We start from the raw sequence: 19,766 nt of genomic DNA on the forward strand, positions 1-19,766 counted from the left end.
TAATCCGCGCTGATCCAGTTTGGGCGAATTTGTTCAAACAGCCAGCCTTCCAGATCACTCCAGGCTTGGTTGTTAGCTTTGTGAATGTCGACTCCCTTCTATGGCATGTCTGTTCGACCCTTTGCAACAACTTCCCTTGAGGATAAGCTCATCCTTCCACCCTTATAGGAGACTCCTTCTCCTATATAAACTCTCACCATTACCATGGGCAGCTAGTTTTGGATAGTTAGACTTAGCTTGGAATAGCTTGGATTGTACAGAGCTTGTAGTGCTCAGATTGCTGCTATAGGTTTGGTGTGCTAGGTGTGGAAGTGATTGATTGCTTAGGGAAGGTTGTTTTGTACTATTTGTGTGAGAGAGAGAGTTGTTTGTCTTGGGAGAATCATCCTCAAAGGTGAATGCTTGAGATACATGCTGACTGGCCCCTCCTGAGAAGGTTACCGACGTCAGAACATTTGGTTGTACTCTTCTCTATTCTAATTAATAATAGATGACTGCTATTATTGTTCCATTCTCATTTGTCTATGCAATGGTTAAATGTGAATTACATCTTTTCTGACCGATGTATGGTTGCTTTTACTAGATTTCACGCTTGTGTTTGTTTCCCCTTCGTGTGTGCAGGTATCTATTCGCGGAGATCGCGGAGGATTGTGACCAGCCGAAGTGGAGGAGCGAAGGAAACGTCTCTTCGTCAAACAACAGCGCAGGAATCCAAGTAGGTGCTCTTTACCTCTTGTTTAATTGTAATTAGGAACATGCGTAGCAGCATTGTGTGATTGTTGCTAGACCCCTGCTGGGCTAGTAGGGATCGCCTCTATCCGTAGAGGGGATTTACCTCTCCAACAATTTGGCGACTCCGCTGGGGATCAGCCTTTTGTCTCTTGTATCCACTCTTGTGTTTGAATTTGATTGCTCTCTTTTTGAAATTGGGGATTAATTATCAGTCTTTTGCGTTTCCTGGGTTGATCTGGGAGATGCCCCTGTTTGATTGAAAGATTGGTTGTTTTGATTTGGGAGTTTTGATTTGCCTGTCACTATTTTTGAGCTCCATCGCGGATTTAATTTTAACAGTCGCGCTGACATCGCGCTCACCCTTTTGCAACATCCTGTTCATCGCGTAAATACGCCTAACAGTCGCGACGATCCTGGAAAATCGGATCAGCGTGGAAAAGACGTGTATAGTCGCGATGTCAGCGCCACTTTCTAGCTTTCTACCCGCGCTGACCTTGGGTTTCTAGCTTAATTCCGCGACGACTGTGTTTTTCTGAGATCAGCTCGGTTTTTTGGGAAAAAGTCGCGCTGACAGCTCGGGTGGTCTGTGTAAAAGTTGCGCTGACATGGGTTTTTAGTGTAAAACTTGCACTGACTCCTGAAAAGTTGTTTTTATAACTTTATCTTCTGAATTCATCAATCTTTCTTATCCCCTCTGGTTTCTTGTCCCTCATTAGCTTGTTTTGATTGCTTTCTGGTTAAGGGATGCTCTCTCTTTGATTTCATTCGAGTGACTCTTGTGTTTTTAGACCATGTGACCTAGCCCTTTAGAAGTTTCATCGAGAAACCGTTTGCTTGGGTTACTTGTCTATTCAACATTCATCCACAACCCTCTTATTGATTTCCTTGAGGCTTTTTCACTGCTTGTTGCTGGTTGATTTTTAGTGTCGATTATTGAACCACCTTTTTTTTTATGATTGATTTGATTTCTTCACTACCAAGCATAGATTACGATTGTTTGGATCGATCAGTTCACATTCGCTTCCTCCTTGCTTGCAATCCTCGCTTGTCTTGCCGAGCTTAGATCACATAGCTCATGCGGAACTTAGTTTTCCTTTTGATTTGGAAGCCTTCGTTGGATGTTTTGGGAACTTTGTGTGCTTTCATTAAGTGATTTGCTTGGTGTTCCGGTTCCTCCAAATTCATTTAGATGCTTTGTGCCATTGGAAGAAAATCAAACTAGTAGCTTTGCTTTGAGAAGTGAAAAGGAAAAGAACATTTCGTTGATTTGCATTTTCAAAAGAAAACGTTTCCTTTCCTTGCTTTTAGCTGCATTAGGTTGCTTGTTTGCTTGTATTTGTTTTGTTTGATCAAAATTCTTTACCCTCTCATAGCTAGAATTCATCGAACAAAATGAAATTCTTTGGCATGTAGTTGGCATCTAGGTAATTGTGAGAGAACATACGATAGAGCCTGAAATCGAAACTTAATTTCAAGATCAACTATAAAATGAACCGAATGAATCTAAAAACGCATTGGAACTAAATGCAAACATCTAGAGGTCTAGGTTAGAGACGTGTTCCGGCGTCTTTAAACATAGTCACTGTTGTTTCACATTAGGTTGGGTGATTCCTCCTTCTGTGACTCGATAGTGGTCTAACACGGACTGCGCTCCCACGTACCGTCGCGTATATAGGGAGACCCCGCTAGGCTTTTATCCTTTATCCATAGGAAGCCGAGTCTGCCGCCTTGTGAACCGTAACGCACCGAACACAGCATTCGGGAAGATTGACTGCAGTATGGAAAGTCCTTGGCTCTCATATGAGTGCTGAGGTGTATAAGCAGTTTTACGGGTTGCTCGGTAAACCCTATACCTAGAGTCTCCAGAGCAGTCACTTTTGATCCTTTTCGGACTCCCTAAATGAAAAGGTGCCAGTGAGCTTCTTGTCACTTCGTGCTCATTAAACATTCGAAGGAGACTAGAGTCATCTTTTCGTCCTTTTCTCGACTCTTGAAACATGAAAAGGTCAAGTTCAGTTCCTGTGTCTTAAAAATTTATTCAGCCACGATAACATCACCTGATTAGATCTCGTGTGCGTTAGCTTGAGTAGGTTTCGTTTTTGTTTGCTATGGAAACTTTTCCAGGATTCACTAACCCAGGTTCCCCATTTGATGGGAATCCAGGACAATTCCCTCCTCTCGGGAATGTCGGTGCTCCGTATATGGCAACATTATCCCTTCCAGGGTTAACTGTTGGGTTGCATGTTTGGTTGTTTTCAACCTCTTTGGTCCCTACCGTATCGGCTGTTAGTCCATCAGTCCCTCCACCTGAACGACATCATGTTGATCCTAAGGTGGATCTCTCCCCTTCGACGCCTACTTCTACGTCGTCCTCTTTTACCTCGCCTGGTGAAAGTCTCGACTCGCATAACCATGTGGCTAAGAAGAAGAAGAAGAAGACCAAGAAGAAGAAGTCCCCTAAGGGAGAGCCTGCACACGCAGTCCCCCTCTCAAGTCCAGCTATCCACTCCAGTACACCCGAAGTTGGGTCACCTTCTACTCCTTCGCGGAAGGTTAAGTTTCCTTGTCGATTATGCAGGGAGGACCATCTCCTTCGTGATTGCCCTGGCATTCCCAGGGTATTAGAAGTTTGGTCTCACGATCCGGCCCGCCTTTCATCGTCCACTGATTATCATGGCGATGCTACCTCATCAGTTGGGAATGGTAAGGAGAAAGGGAAGTTTCGAATCCCCTGTCGACTTTGTGAAGGCAAACATCCCCTTCACCTTTGTCCCCTCATGGATAAAGCCTCTGCTGTGTTGGAAAGTCTTGCTGCTCCTCCGAATCCATTTCCCGCTGGTTATCAGCGTCTTTCTACAGCTGTAGATCGCGCCCCTGTTCACGAAGAGATCGCTTCAGATTCTCCTTTAGTCCAGGCCCCTCTTCCCGAACCTGGCTGTTCCCAGCCCGTTCCAGACCTGCCGTTGGTCGGAAAGGGTGTTGATTCGAGTTCACCTCCTCTCAAGCACTCTGTTTCGGAAGAGCAAAATTCTCATGTTCTTCTCGTCTCCTCAGATTCTCCTGAGCTTGATAAAGGTTCTCCTGAAACCTCTCCGGAGAATTTAGATTCGGTTCTTTCCGAGCAGGGGGGCAACCATATGGTTCCCCCACCAAGTAGTTCGGTCATTTCCTTTGATTGGAGTCGTTTGACTACCCCTCCCCTTCCATCCCACGTGCCTTTCTGGGTCACCGCCTATGCTTGCAATAAGGCGCTGCCCGGCACTGTGTTAGACGAAGGAGCATCGGTTAGTCTCATGCCCGTTACTACTTGGCGAGCTTTGGGTTCCCCATCGCTCGTACCTGTCGCACCGCATCTCACCGCGTTTGACGGAGGAACGAGTCAGCCATTAGGGATCCTTCCAAAGTTTCCTATTACTTTGGGGGGCAAGACTGTCTATATAGACATCTCAGTTACCCAAGGTTCTTTAGACTTCAGTCTTCTCCTTGGTCGTGATTATGTGTATGCCATGGGAGCCCTTGTTTCTTCACTTTTCCGTGTGGTTTGTTTTCCACACGATGGAAGAATCGTGACGTTCGATCAATTATCGTTCGTTCGTCCACAAGCCCCTCCGGCGCACTCGTCCTTCCCTCCTGGCTTTCATCCACAAGTTGCATCTGCCTCGCCGCAAATCAACTACGTGGCCACCTACCCCGTGCCCGTACCCAGTGATGACACCATCGTGCATAGTGTCCTGGGGGCATTAGGTCCTGATTTCCAAGATGTTGGCCTTCCCTCCGAAGCCACTTTCTTGGGGGCCTCCACTTCCCGTTCATTATGACGAAGTCTGGATGGAGCATAGTTCTTTTCCGGTGTCAAGCTCCTTAAAAAATGAAACTGGGTCTGGTCGGAGCATAGTTCGCTTTCCTGTGTCAAGCTCCTTAAAAAATGCAACTAGGTGTTCGAGCATAGTTCCTGATCTTGTGTCAAGCTCGTTAAAAAATGAAACACGGGTTATGAGGATAGTTCTTTTACTGTGTCAACCTCATTAAAAAATGAAACACCTCCCTTTCCAGATCGAGTCTTTTGATTAAGATCTCGTAAAATACAAGTCGAGTCTTTCATAGATCTCGAGAGTGAACCTTCATTCCATCCACTTTGTCGAATGCAATGAAGCTTGGGGGGCATGTACCTCGATTTGCATTATTATGCTGGGGGCATGCGAACTTATAACAAGCATAGTTTTTCGTTTCAAGCTTGTGTAAACATGAAACCGAATCCAAGCAAAGTTCTCCACGGTTCAAGCTTGTGTAAAAATGAACCCATACCCGATTTACATCTCGTGATTGCCATTTTTATCCGTTGAATTCTGCTAGATGAGCCTTGGTTGTTTCATTCCATTGCTACCATCTCTTTGGCCGATCATATGCTCTCACTTGGTTGTTTATCCTTTCCTGAGGAACCGCAGCGATGAGTGGTTTTATTAGCCAACCTCTTAACCATTACATGTTTTGAACAGTTCCACCATTGCCGGAACCAGTTGCTACCCTTTATACCACTCGTTCCTCTAGGATGAGTCACCTTTAAGCTCTTTTCTGACTCATAAAATATGAAAAGATTGTCGAGTATTTTTCCCTTTTTGACTCGTTAAAGAGAATAAAAATGGAGGTCTGCTTTCAGCTCTTTTCTGACCGTTTAAAGATGAAAAGATTGCCGAGTCCCCCTCTCGACTCGTTAACGGAACGAGAGGCGGTCACTTTTAAAGCTCTTTTTTCGACCGTTTAAACTAAAAAGATTGCCGGGTGTTTGTCGTTTCGCACTCGTTATTGGCTCCAAAACGACGTACTTCCGACTGCTTTTTTACTTTTTCGGGTCGAAGTTACTATTTACGAAAAGTACTCCTCGATCGAAATGGTCGGGCGGTTCTTTCGGGCATTGTTTTATACTTTTTCGGGCTCGAGAGACACAACTTTACGAAAAAGGACCCCCCCTGGAGTCTCCTTTTCCGCTGTCTTTTCAGACTCTCTAAATAAGAAAAGACGCCGAGTTTTTCCTTTGTCAGGCTCGTTAAACACTTGATGACATCGGACATCGTCGAAATGACACTCTTCAAGCATATGCTATCCCCGTCAAGCTTGTCACCCAAAAATAATCGGGGTACCTGCCAGAAATGGTGGGGAAAATGGAACTGTAATAATTGTCGTGTCGGCAGTATGTCGCTCTTGAACATGGCACTAGTCTGCATTCGTGTCTGGGTGGGGATATCTCATCTCGTTTCACATTAGCCTCCGTGGGTTTGGGTTACCCTGTTTTGACCTCTCATCTGCTCATTGCCCTGTCACCATGACCTCTGCTCATTTGATGTCAAATACTGCCAAATCCACCGTCGTGCCGCCAATATGTTCAAGAGAAGTTGACCTCTGCATTAGTACAACCTTCCCTTATATCTCACACAAATCATTTTTTCTCTGTCTCGCGTCGATGATGTGGGAAACATTATGGCCCACCTTCGATCAAAGTCACTTCCTGTCGACTTCAGCTCATTATCCGGGAAGGTGACTTAGAGACTCCCTTCAGGTGCCTTAGAGCCTGCATGCCCTAATGGCAGGTTCTTCGTGTTCGACGCGAGGTTTACATCATTGGCCTCCGATCGAATGATTCCGTGGGTGTTCGACACCAGCTCATTGATTCACATGCCGCGGATTGTACCTATAGTACCTTGAGGGCCATTGTCATTATTGGTGGTTCCTCTCGCGTCTGTTAACAGTTTTCATCATTGACTGGTAATCAGACGATGTTCATGCATGTTCGACTTCAACTCATATATTCACATGCTTGAACTTGTACTTTGTTCGGATCGGGACGGAGCGCGAGACCCTGGATCTCTGTCTGTTATGGTCCAGGTTGCGATTTTGTGGGTGATCATTACATGACTCATTGATGGATGGCTGCGCCCATACCTGAGTCTTCATGGATGGCTGCGACCATACCTTATCATTCTTTTGGTCTCTTTAGCTGGGTGGCTGCGTCCATTCCACAGACCATTTTCGCATGTCTTTTGGATGGCTGCGCCCATGCCTCGACTGCATGTACTTGACTATCAGAGATATTTCGGTCCTTCCTGGTGATGTTCCAGTTCGGCGTGTGTTGTAAAGCATTTCACCCCTCCCACTCTCTCGGTCTTCATGCTTTAGGGGGCATCTGTTACACAGTAATTTGTCACTGCCTTCCTGTCAGTCACCCTGCTGTGCCAATCACTAAGCTTCATGCCTTCTGAACTGGCCCAAAAACCCATTTTCCTAAAGTTTTGTTCATCAGCGCGTCTGTTTGGAAAATACCCGCGATGACTGGCGCTCCATAGTGTATCCCGCGCGCTGCCAGCTCGGAAGGACATCACTTTTCCGCGCTGGTCGCCAGCGCGCCTTTCCCGTGTTCTTCCGCGCTGACATGACTGTCCCAGTTATGTAGACACGGCGACATCGCGTCAGTTGCCTCATAATCCGCGCTGATCCAGTTTGGGCGAATTTGTTCAAACAGCCAGCCTTCCAGATCACTCCAGGCTTGGTTGTTAGCTTTGTGAATGTCGACTCCCTTCTATGGCATGTCTGTTCGACCCTTTGCAACAACTTCCCTTGAGGATAAGCTCATCCTTCCACCCTTATAGGAGACTCCTTCTCCTATATAAACTCCCACCATTACCATGGGCAGCTAGTTTTGGATAGTTAGACTTAGCTTGGAATAGCTTGGATTGTACAGAGCTTGTAGTGCTCAGATTGCTGCTATAGGTTTGGTGTGCTAGGTGTGGAAGTGATTGATTGCTTAGGGAAGGTTGTTTTGTACTATTTGTGTGAGAGAGAGAGTTGTTTGTCTTGGGAGAATCATCCTCAAAGGTGAATGCTTGAGATACATGCTGACTGGCCCCTCCTGAGAAGGTTACCGACGTCAGAACATTTGGTTGTACTCTTCTCTATTCTAATTAATAATAGATGACTGCTATTATTGTTCCATTCTCATTTGTCTATGCAATGGTTAAATGTGAATTACATCTTTTCTGACCGATGTATGGTTGCTTTTACTAGATTTCACGCTTGTGTTTGTTTCCCCTTCGTGTGTGCAGGTATCTATTCGCGGAGATCGCGGAGGATTGTGACCAGCCGAAGCGGAGGAGCGAAGGCAACGTCTCTTCGTCAAACGACAGCGCAGGAATCCAAGTAGGTGCTCTTTACCTCTTGTTTAATTGTAATTAGGAACATGCGTAGCAGCATTGTGTGATTGTTGCTAGACCCCTGCTGGGCTAGTAGGGATCGCCTCTATCCGTAGAGGGGATTTACCTCTCCAACAATTTGGCGACTCCGCTGGGGATCAGCCTTTTGTCTCTTGTATCCACTCTTGTGTTTGAATTTGATTGCTCTCTTTTTGAAATTGGGGATTAATTATCAGTCTTTTGCGTTTCCTGGGTTGATCTGGGAGATGCCCCTGTTTGATTGAAAGATTGGTTGTTTTGATTTGGGAGTTTTGATTTGCCTGTCACTATTTTTGAGCTCCATCGCGGATTTAATTTTAACAGTCGCGCTGACATCGCGCTCACCCTTTTGCAACATCCTGTTCATCGCGTAAATACGCCTAACAGTCGCGACGATCCTGGAAAATCGGATCAGCGCGGAAAAGACGTGTATAGTCGCGATGTCAGCGCCACTTGCTAGCTTTCTACCCGCGACGACTGTGTTTTTCTGAGATCAGCTCGGTTTTTTGGGAAAAAGTCGCGCTGACAGCTCGGGTGGTCTGTGTAAAAGTTGCGCTGACATGGGTTTTTAGTGTAAAACTTGCACTGACTCCTGAAAAGTTGTTTTTATAACTTTATCTCCTGAATTCATCAATCTTTCTTATCCCCTCTGGTTTCTTGTCCCTCATTAGCTTGTTTTGATTGCTTTCTGGTTAAGGGATGCTCTCTCTTTGATTTCATTCGAGTGACTCTTGTGTTTTTAGACCATGTGACCTAGCCCTTTAGAAGTTTCATCGAGAAACCGTTTGCTTGGGTTACTTGTCTATTCAACATTCATCCACAACCCTCTTATTGATTTCCTTGAGGCTTTTTCACTGCTTGTTGCTGGTTGATTTTTAGTGTCGATTATTGAACCACCTTTTTTTTTATGATTGATTCGATTTCTTCACTACCAAGCATAGATTACGATTGTTTGGATCGATCAGTTCACATTCGCTTCCTCCTTGCTTGCAATCCTCGCTTGTCTTGCCGAGCTTAGATCACATAGCTCGTGCGGAACTTAGTTTTCCTTTTGATTTGGAAGCCTTCGTTGGATGTTTTGGGAACTTTGTGTGCTTTCATTAAGTGATTTGCTTGGTGTTCCGGTTCCTCCAAATTCATTTAGATGCTTTGTGCCATTGGAAGAAAATCAAACTAGTAGCTTTGCTTTGAGAAGTGAAAAGGAAAAGAACATTTCGTTGATTTGCATTTTCAAAAGAAAAAGTTTCCTTTCCTTGCTTTTAGCTGCATTAGGTTGCTTGTTTGCTTGTATTTGTTTTGTTTGATCAAAATTCTTTACCCTCTCATAGCTAGAATTCATCGAACAAAATGAAATTCTTTGGCATGTAGTTGGCATCTAGGTAATTGTGAGAGAACATACGATAGAGCCTGAAATCGAAACTTAATTTCAAGATCAACTATAAAATGAACCGAATGAATCTAAAAACGCATTGGAACTAAACGCAAACATCTAGAGGTCTAGGTTAGAGACGTGTTCCGGCGTCTTTAAACATAGTCACTGTTGTTTCACATTAGGTTGGGTGATTCCTCCTTCTGTGACTCGATAGTGGTCTAACACGGACTGCGCTCCCACGTACCGTCGCGTATATAGGGAGACCCCGCTAGGCTTTTATCCTTTATCCATAGGAAGCCGAGTCTGCCGCCTTGTGAACCGTAACGCACCGAACACAGCATTCGGGAAGATTGACTGCAGTATGGAAAGTCCTTGGCTCTCATACGAGTGCTGAGGTGTATAAGCAGTTTTACGGGTTGCTTGGTAAACCCTATACCTAGAGTCTCCAGAGCAGTCACTTTTGATCCTTTTCGGACTCCCTAAATGAAAAGGTGCCAGTGAGCTTCTTGTCACTTCGTGCTCATTAAACATTCGAAGGAGACTAGAGTCATCTTTTCGTCCTTTTCTCGACTCTTGAAACATGAAAAGGTCAAGTTCAGTTCCTGTGTCTTAAAAATTTATTCGGCCACGATAACATCACCTGATTAGATCTCGTGTGCGTTAGCTTGAGTAGGTTTCGTTTTCGTTTGCTATGGCAACTTTTCCAGGATTCACTAACCCAGGTTCCCCATCTGATGGGAATCCAGGACAATTCCCTCCTCTCGGGAATGTTGGTGCTCCGTATATGGCAACATTATCCCTTCCAGGGTTAACTGTTGGGTTGCCTGTTTGGTTGTTTTCAACCTCTTTGGTCCCTACCGTATCGGCTGTTAGTCCATCAGTCCCTCCACCTGAACAACATCATGTTGATCCTAAGGTGGATCTCTCCCCTTCGACGCCTACTTCTACGTCGTCCTCTTTTACCTCGCCTGGTGAAAGTCTCGATTCGCATAACCAGGTGGCTAAGAAGAAGAAGAAGAAGACCAAGAAGAAGAAGTCTCCTAAGGGAGAGCCTACACACACAGTCCCCCTCTCAAGTCCAGCTATCCACTCCAGTACACCCGAAGTCGGGTCACCTTCTGCTCCTCCGCGGAAGGTTAAGTTTCCTTGTCGATTATGCAGGGAGGACCATCTCCTTCGTGATTGCCCTGGCATTCCCAGGGTATTAGAAGTTTGGTCTCACGATCCGGCCCGCCTTTCATCGTCCACTGATTATCATGGCGATGCTACCTCATCAGTTGGGAATGGTAAGGAGAAAGGGAAGTTTCGAATCCCCTGTCGACTTTGTGAAGGCAAACATCCCCTTCACCTTTGTCCCCTCATGGATAAAGCCTCTGCTGTGTTGGAAAGTCTTGCTGCTCCTCCGAATCCATTTCCCGCTGGTTATCAGCGTCTTTCTACAGCTGTAGATCGCGCCCCTGTTCACGAAGAGATCGCTTCAGATTCTCCTTTCGTCCAGGCCCCTCTTCCCGAACCTGGCTGTTCCCAGCCCGTTCCAGACCCGCCGTTGGTCGGAAAGGGTGTTGATTCGAGTTCACCTCCTCTCAAGCACTCTGTTTCGGAAGAGCAAAATTCTCATGTTCTTCTCGTCTCCTCAGATTCTCCTGAGCTTGATAAAGGTTCTCCTGAAACCTCTCCGGAGAATTTAGATTCGGTTCTTTCCGAGCAGGGGGGCAACCATATGGTTCCCCCACCAAGTAGTTCGGTCATTTCCTTTGATTGGAGTCGTTTGACTACCCCTCCCCTTCCATCCCACGTGCCTTTCTGGGTCACCGCCTATGCTTGCAATAAGGCGCTGCCCGGCACTGTGTTAGACGAAGGAGCATCGGTTAGTCTCATGCCCGTTACTACTTGGCGAGCTTTGGGTTCCCCATCGCTTGTACCTGTCGCACCGCATCTCACCGCGTTTGACGGAGGAACGAGTCAGCCATTAGGGATCCTTCCAAAGTTTCCTATTACTTTGGGGGGCAAGACTGTCTATATAGACATCTCAGTTACCCAAGGTTCTTTAGACTTCAGTCTTCTCCTTGGTCGTGATTATGTGTATGCCATGGGAGCCCTTGTTTCTTCACTTTTCCGTGTGGTTTGTTTTCCACACGATGGAAGAATCGTGACGTTCGATCAATTATCGTTCGTTCGTCCACAAGCCCCTCCGGCGCACTCGTCCTTCCCTCCTGGCTTTCATCCACAAGTTGCATCTGCCTCGCCGCAAATCAACTACGTGGCCACCTACCCCGTGCCCGTACCCAGTGATGACACCATCGTGCATAGTGTCCTGGGGGCATTAGGTCCTGATTTCCAAGATGTTGGCCTTCCCTCCGAAGCCACTTTCTTGGGGGCCTCCACTTCCCGTTCATTATGACGAAGTCTGGATGGAGCATAGTTCTTTTCCGGTGTCAAGCTCCTTAAAAAATGAAACTGGGTCTGGTCGGAGCATAGTTCGCTTTCCTGTGTCAAGCTCCTTAAAAAATGCAACTAGGTGTTCGAGCATAGTTCCTGATCTTGTGTCAAGCTCGTTAAAAAATGAAACACGGGTTATGAGGATAGTTCTTTTACTGTGTCAACCTCATTAAAAAATGAAACACCTCCCTTTCCAGATCGAGTCTTTTGATTAAGATCTCGTAAAATACAAGTCGAGTCTTTCATAGATCTCGAGAGTGAACCTTCATTCCATCCACTTTGTCGAATGCAATGAAGCTTGGGGGGCATGTACCTCGATTTGCATTATTATGCTGGGGGCATGCGAACTTATAACAAGCATAGTTTTTCGTTTCAAGCTTGTGTAAACATGAAACCGAATCCAAGCAAAGTTCTCCACGGTTCAAGCTTGTGTAAAAATGAACCCATACCCGATTTACATCTCGTGATTGCCATTTTTATCCGTTGAATTCTGCTAGATGAGCCTTGGTTGTTTCATTCCATTGCTACCATCTCTTTGGCCGATCATATGCTCTCACTTGGTTGTTTATCCTTTCCTGAGGAACCGCAGCGATGAGTGGTTTTATTAGCCAACCTCTTAACCATTACATGTTTTGAACAGTTCCACCATTGCCGGAACCAGTTGCTACCCTTTATACCACTCGTTCCTCTAGGATGAGTCACCTTTAAGCTCTTTTCTGACTCATAAAATATGAAAAGATTGTCGAGTATTTTTCCCTTTTTGACTCGTTAAAGAGAATAAAAATGGAGGTCTGCTTTCAGCTCTTTTCTGACCGTTTAAAGATGAAAAGATTGCCGAGTCCCCCTCTCGACTCGTTAACGGAACGAGAGGCGGTCACTTTTAAAGCTCTTTTTTCGACCGTTTAAACTAAAAAGATTGCCGGGTGTTTGTCGTTTCGCACTCGTTATTGGCTCCAAAACGACGTACTTCCGACTGCTTTTTTACTTTTTCGGGTCGAAGTTACTATTTACGAAAAGTACTCCTCGATCGAAATGGTCGGGCGGTTCTTTCGGGCATTGTTTTATACTTTTTCGGGCTCGAGAGACACAACTTTACGAAAAAGGACCCCCCTGGAGTCTCCTTTTCCGCTGTCTTTTCAGACTCTCTAAATAAGAAAAGACGCCGAGTTTTTCCTTTGTCAGGCTCGTTAAACACTTGATGACATCGGACATCGTCGAAATGACACTCTTCAAGCATATGCTATCCCCGTCAAGCTTGTCACCCAAAAATAATCGGGGTACCTGCCAGAAATGGTGGGGAAAATGGAACTGTAATAATTGTCGTGTCGGCAGTATGTCGCTCTTGAACATGGCACTAGTCTGCATTCGTGTCTGGGTGGGGATATCTCATCTCGTTTCACATTAGCCTCCGTGGGTTTGGGTTACCCTGTTTTGACCTCTCATCTGCTCATTGCCCTGTCACCATGACCTCTGCTCATTTGATGTCAAATACTGCCAAATCCACCGTCGTGCCGCCAATATGTTCAAGAGAAGTTGACCTCTGCATTAGTACAACCTTCCCTTATATCTCACACAAATCATTTTTTCTCTGTCTCGCGTCGATGATGTGGGAAACATTATGGCCCACCTTCGATCAAAGTCACTTCCTGTCGACTTCAGCTCATTATCCGGGAAGGTGACTTAGAGACTCCCTTCAGGTGCCTTAGAGCCTGCATGCCCTAATGGCAGGTTCTTCGTGTTCGACGCGAGGTTTACATCATTGGCCTCCGATCGAATGATTCCGTGGGTGTTCGACACCAGCTCATTGATTCACATGCCGCGGATTGTACCTATAGTACCTTGAGGGCCATTGTCATTATTGGTGGTTCCTCTCGCGTCTGTTAACAGTTTTCATCATTGACTGGTAATCAGACGATGTTCATGCATGTTCGACTTCAACTCATATATTCACATGCTTGAACTTGTACTTTGTTCGGATCGGGACGGAGCGCGAGACCCTGGATCTCTGTCTGTTATGGTCCAGGTTGCGATTTTGTGGGTGATCATTACATGACTCATTGATGGATGGCTGCGCCCATACCTGAGTCTTCATGGATGGCTGCGACCATACCTTATCATTCTTTTGGTCTCTTTAGCTGGGTGGCTGCGTCCATTCCACAGACCATTTTCGCATGTCTTTTGGATGGCTGCGCCCATGCCTCGACTGCATGTACTTGACTATCAGAGATATTTCGGTCCTTCCTGGTGATGTTCCAGTTCGGCGTGTGTTGTAAAGCATTTCACCCCTCCCACTCTCTCGGTCTTCATGCTTTAGGGGGCATCTGTTACACAGTAATTTGTCACTGCCTTCCTGTCAGTCACCCTGCTGTGCCAATCACTAAGCTTCATGCCTTCTGAACTGGCCCAAAAACCCATTTTCCTAAAGTTTTGTTCATCAGCGCGTCTGTTTGGAAAATACCCGCGATGACTGGCGCTCCATAGTGTATCCCGCGCGCTGCCAGCTCGGAAGGACATCACTTTTCCGCGCTGGTCGCCAGCGCGCCTTTCCCGTGTTCTTCCGCGCTGACATGACTGTCCCAGTTATGTAGACGCGGCGACATCGCGTCAGTTGCCTCATAATCCGCGCTGATCCAGTTTGGGCGAATTTGTTCAAACAGCCAGCCTTCCAGATCACTCCAGGCTTGGTTGTTAGCTTTGTGAATGTCGACTCCCTTCTATGGCATGTCTGTTCGACCCTTTGCAACAACTTCCCTTGAAGATAAGCTCATCCTTCCACCCTTATAGGAGACTCCTTCTCCTATATAAACTCTCACCATTACCATGGGCAGCTAGTTTTGGATAGTTAGACTTAGCTTGGAATAGCTTGGATTGTACAGAGCTTGTAGTGCTCAGATTGCTGCTATAGGTTTGGTGTGCTAGGTGTGGAAGTGATTGATTGCTTAGGGAAGGTTGTTTTGTACTATTTGTGTGAGAGAGAGAGTTGTTTGTCTTGGGAGAATCATCCTCAAAGGTGAATGCTTGAGATACATGCTGACTGGCCCCTCCTGAGAAGGTTACCGACGTCAGAACATTTGGTTGTACTCTTCTCTATTCTAATTAATAATAGATGACTGCTATTATTGTTCCATTCTCATTTGTCTATGCAATGGTTAAATGTGAATTACATCTTTTCTGACTGATGTATGGTTGCTTTTACTAGATTTCACGCTTGTGTTTGTTTCCCCTTCGTGTGTGCAGGTATCTATTCGCGGAGATCGCGGAGGATTGTGACCAGCCGAAGCGGAGGAGCGAAGGCAACATCTCTTCGTCAAACGACAGCGCAGGAATCCAAGTAGGTGCTCTTTACCTCTTGTTTAATTGTAATTAGGAACATGCGTAGCAGCATTGTGTGATTGTTGCTAGACCCCTGCTGGGCTAGTAGGGATCGCCTCTATCCGTAGAGGGGATTTACCTCTCCAACAATTTGGCGACTCCGCTGGGGATCAGCCTTTTGTCTCTTGTGTCCACTCTTGTGTTTGAATTTGATTGCTCTCTTTTTGAAATTGGGGATTAATTATCAGTCTTTTGCGTTTCCTGGGTTGATCTGGGAGATGCCCCTGTTTGATTGAAAGATTGGTTGTTTTGATTTGGGAGTTTTGATTTGCCTGTCACTATTTTTGAGCTCCATCGCGGATTTAATTTTAACAGTCGCGCTGACATCGCGCTCACCCTTTTGCAACATCCTGTTCATCGCGTAAATACGCCTAACAGTCGCGACGATCCTGGAAAATCGGATCAGCGCGGAAAAGACGTGTATAGTCGCGATGTCAGCGCCACTTGCTAGCTTTCTACCCGCGCTGACCTTGGGTTTCTAGCTTAATTCCGCGACGACTGTGTTTTTCTGAGATCAGCTCGGTTTTTTGGGCAAAAGTCGCGCTGACAGCTCGGGTGGTCTGTGTAAAAGTTGCGCTGACATGGGTTTTTAGTGTAAAACTTGCGCTGACTCCTGAAAAGTTGTTTTTATAACTTTATCTCCTGAATTCATCAATCTTTCTTATCCCCTCTGGTTTCTTGTCCCTCATTAGCTTGTTTTGATTGCTTTCTGGTTAAGGGATGCTCTCTCTTTGATTTCATTCGAGTGACTCTTGTGTTTTTAGACCATGTGACCTAGCCCTTTAGAAGTTTCATCGAGAAACCGTTTGCTTGGGTTACTTGTCTATTCAACATTCATCCACAACCCTCTTATTGATTTCCTTGAGGCTTTTTCACTGCTTGTTGCTGGTTGATTTTTAGTGTCGATTATTGAACCACCTTTTTTTTATGATTGATTCGATTTCTTCACTACCAAGCATAGATTACGATTGTTTGGATCGATCAGTTCACATTCGCTTCCTCCTTGCTTGCAATCCTCGCTTGTCTTGCCGAGCTTAGATCACATAGCTCGTGCGGAACTTAGTTTTCCTTTGATTTGGAAGCCTTCGTTGGATGTTTTGGGAACTTTGTGTGCTTTCATTAAGTGATTTGCTTGGTGTTCTGGTTCCTCCAAATTCATTTAGATGCTTTGTGCCATTGGAAGAAAATCAAACTAGTAGCTTTGCTTTGAGAAGTGAAAAGGAAAAGAACATTTCGTTGATTTGCATTTTCAAAAGAAAAAGTTTCCTTTCCTTGCTTTTAGCTGCATTAGGTTGCTTGTTTGCTTGTATTTGTTTTGTTTGATCAAAATTCTTTACCCTCTCATAGCTAGAATTCATCGAACAAAATGAAATTCTTTGGCATGTAGTTGGCATCTAGGTAATTGTGAGAGAACATACGATAGAGCCTGAAATCGAAACTTAATTTCAAGATCAACTATAAAATGAACCGAATGAATCTAAAAACGCATTGGAACTAAACGCAAACATCTAGAGGTCTAGGTTAGAGACGTGTTCCGGCGTCTTTAAACATAGTCACTGTTGTTTCACATTAGGTTGGGTGATTCCTCCTTCTGTGACTCGATAGTGGTCTAACACGGACTGCGCTCCCACGTACCGTCGCGTATATAGGGAGACCCCGCTAGGCTTTTATCCTTTATCCATAGGAAGCCGAGTCTGCCGCCTTGTGAACCGTAACGCACCGAACACAGCATTCGGGAAGATTGACTGCAGTACGGAAAGTCCTTGGCTCTCATACGAGTGCTGAGGTGTATAAGCAGTTTTACGGGTTGCTTGGTAAACCCTATACCTAGAGTCTCCAGAGCAGTCACTTTTGATCCTTTTCGGACTCCCTAAATGAAAAGGTGCCAGTGAGCTTCTTGTCACTTCGTGCTCATTAAACATTCGAAGGAGACTAGAGTCATCTTTTCGTCCTTTTCTCGACTCTTGAAACATGAAAAGGTCAAGTTCAGTTCCTGTGTCTTAAAAATTTATTCAGCCACAATAACATCACCTGATTAGATCTCGCGTGCGTTAGCTTGAGTATGTTTCATTTTCGTTTGCTATGGAAACTTTTCCAGGATTCACTAACCCAGGTTCCCCATCTGATGGGAATCCAGGACAATTCCCTCCTCTCGGGAATGTCGGTGCTCCGTATATGGCAACATTATCCCTTCCAGGGTTAACTGTTGGGTTGCCTGTTTGGTTGTTTTCAACCTCTTTGGTCCCTACCGTATCGGCTGTTAGTCCATCAGTCCCTCCACCTGAACGACATCATGTTGATCCTAAGGTGGATCTCTCCCCTTCGACGCCTACTTCTACGTCGTCCTCTTTTACCTCGCCTGGTGAAAGTCTCGACTCGCATAACCATGTGGCTAAGAAGAAGAAGAAGAAGACCAAGAAGAAGAAGTCCCCTAAGGGAGAGCCTGCACACGCAGTCCCCCTCTCAAGTCCAGCTATCCACTCCAGTACACCCGAAGTCGGGTCACCTTCTACTCCTCCGCGGAAGGTTAAGTTTCCTTGTCGATTATGCAGGGAGGACCATCTCCTTCGTGATTGCCCTGGCATTCCCAGGGTATTAGAAGTTTGGTCTCACGATCCGGCCCGCCTTTCATCGTCCACTGATTATCATGGCGATGCTACCTCATCAGTTGGGAATGGTAAGGAGAAAGGGAAGTTTCGAATCCCCTGTCGACTTTGTGAAGGCAAACATCCCCTTCACCTTTGTCCCCTCATGGATAAAGCCTCTGCTGTGTTGGAAAGTCTTGCTGCTCCTCCGAATCCATTTCCCGCTGGTTATCAGCGTCTTTCTACAGCTGTAGATCGCGCCCCTGTTCACAAAGAGATCGCTTCAGATTCTCCTTTCGTCCAGGCCCCTCTTCCCGAACCTGGCTGTTCCCAGCCTGTTCCAGACCCGCCGTTGGTCGGAAAGGGTGTTGATTCGAGTTCACCTCCTCTCAAGCACTCTGTTTCGGAAGAGCAAAATTCTCATGTTCTTCTCGTCTCCTCAGATTCTCCTGAGCTTGATAAAGGTTCTCCTGAAACCTCTCCGGAGAATTTAGATTCGGTTCTTTCCGAGCAGGGGGGCAACCATATGGTTCCCCCACCAAGTAGTTCGGTCATTTCCTTTGATTGGAGTCGTTTGACTACCCCTCCCCTTCCATCCCACGTGCCTTTCTGGGTCACCGCCTATGCTTGCAATAAGGCGCTGCCCGGCACTGTGTTAGACGAAGGAGCATCGGTTAGTCTCATGCCCGTTACTACTTGGCGAGCTTTGGGTTCCCCATCGCTCGTACCTGTCGCACCGCATCTCACCGCGTTTGACGGAGGAACGAGTCAGCCATTAGGGATCCTTCCAAAGTTTCCTATTACTTTGGGGGGCAAGACTGTCTATATAGACATCTCAGTTACCCAAGGTTCTTTAGACTTCAGTCTTCTCCTTGGTCGTGATTATGTGTATGCCATGGGAGCCCTTGTTTCTTCACTTTTCCGTGTGGTTTGTTTTCCACACGATGGAAGAATCGTGACGTTCGATCAATTATCGTTCGTTCGTCCACAAGCCCCTCCGGCGCACTCGTCCTTCCCTCCTGGCTTTCATCCACAAGTTGCATCTGCCTCGCCGCAAATCAACTACGTGGCCACCTACCCCGTGCCCGTACCCAGTGATGACACCATCGTGCATAGTGTCCTGGGGGCATTAGGTCCTGATTTCCAAGATGTTGGCCTTCCCTCTGAAGCCACTTTCTTGGGGGCCTCCACTTCCCGTTCATTATGAAAAGTCTGGATGGAGCATAGTTCTTTTCTGGTGTCAAGCTCCTTAAAAAATGAAACTGGGTCTGGTCGGAGCATAGTTCGCTTTCCTGTGTCAAGCTCCTTAAAAAATGCAACTAGGTGTTCGAGCATAGTTCCTGATCTTGTGTCAAGCTCGTTAAAAAATGAAACACGGGTTATGAGGATAGTTCTTTTACTGTGTCAACCTCATTAAAAAATGAAACACCTCCCTTTCCAGATCGAGTCTTTTGATTAAGATCTCGTAAAATACAAGTCGAGTCTTTCATAGATCTCGAGAGTGAACCTTCATTCCATCCACTTTGTCGAATGCAATGAAGCTTGGGGGGCATGTACCTCGATTTGCATTATTATGCTGGGGGCATGCGAACTTATAACAAGCATAGTTTTTCGTTTCAAGCTTGTGTAAACATGAAACCGAATCCAAGCAAAGTTCTCCACGGTTCAAGCTTGTGTAAAAATGAACCCATACCCGATTTACATCTCGTGATTGCCATTTTTATCCGTTGAATTCTGCTAGATGAGCCTTGGTTGTTTCATTCCATTGCTACCATCTCTTTGGCCGATCATATGCTCTCACTTGGTTGTTTATCCTTTCCTGAGGAACCGCAGCGATGAGTGGTTTTATTAGCCAACCTCTTAACCATTACATGTTTTGAACAGTTCCACCATTGCCGGAACCAGTTGCTACCCTTTATACCACTCGTTCCTCTAGGATGAGTCACCTTTAAGCTCTTTTCTGACTCATAAAATATGAAAAGATTGTCGAGTATTTTTCCCTTTTTGACTCGTTAAAGAGAATAAAAATGGAGGTCTGCTTTCAGC

Source organism: Pinus tabuliformis, chromosome 4_2 (genome assembly GCF_031772625.1).
Source record: "Pinus tabuliformis cultivar Carrire ecotype Pingquan chromosome 4_2, CPIR1, whole genome shotgun sequence".
NCBI lineage: Eukaryota > Viridiplantae > Streptophyta > Pinopsida > Pinales > Pinaceae > Pinus > Pinus tabuliformis.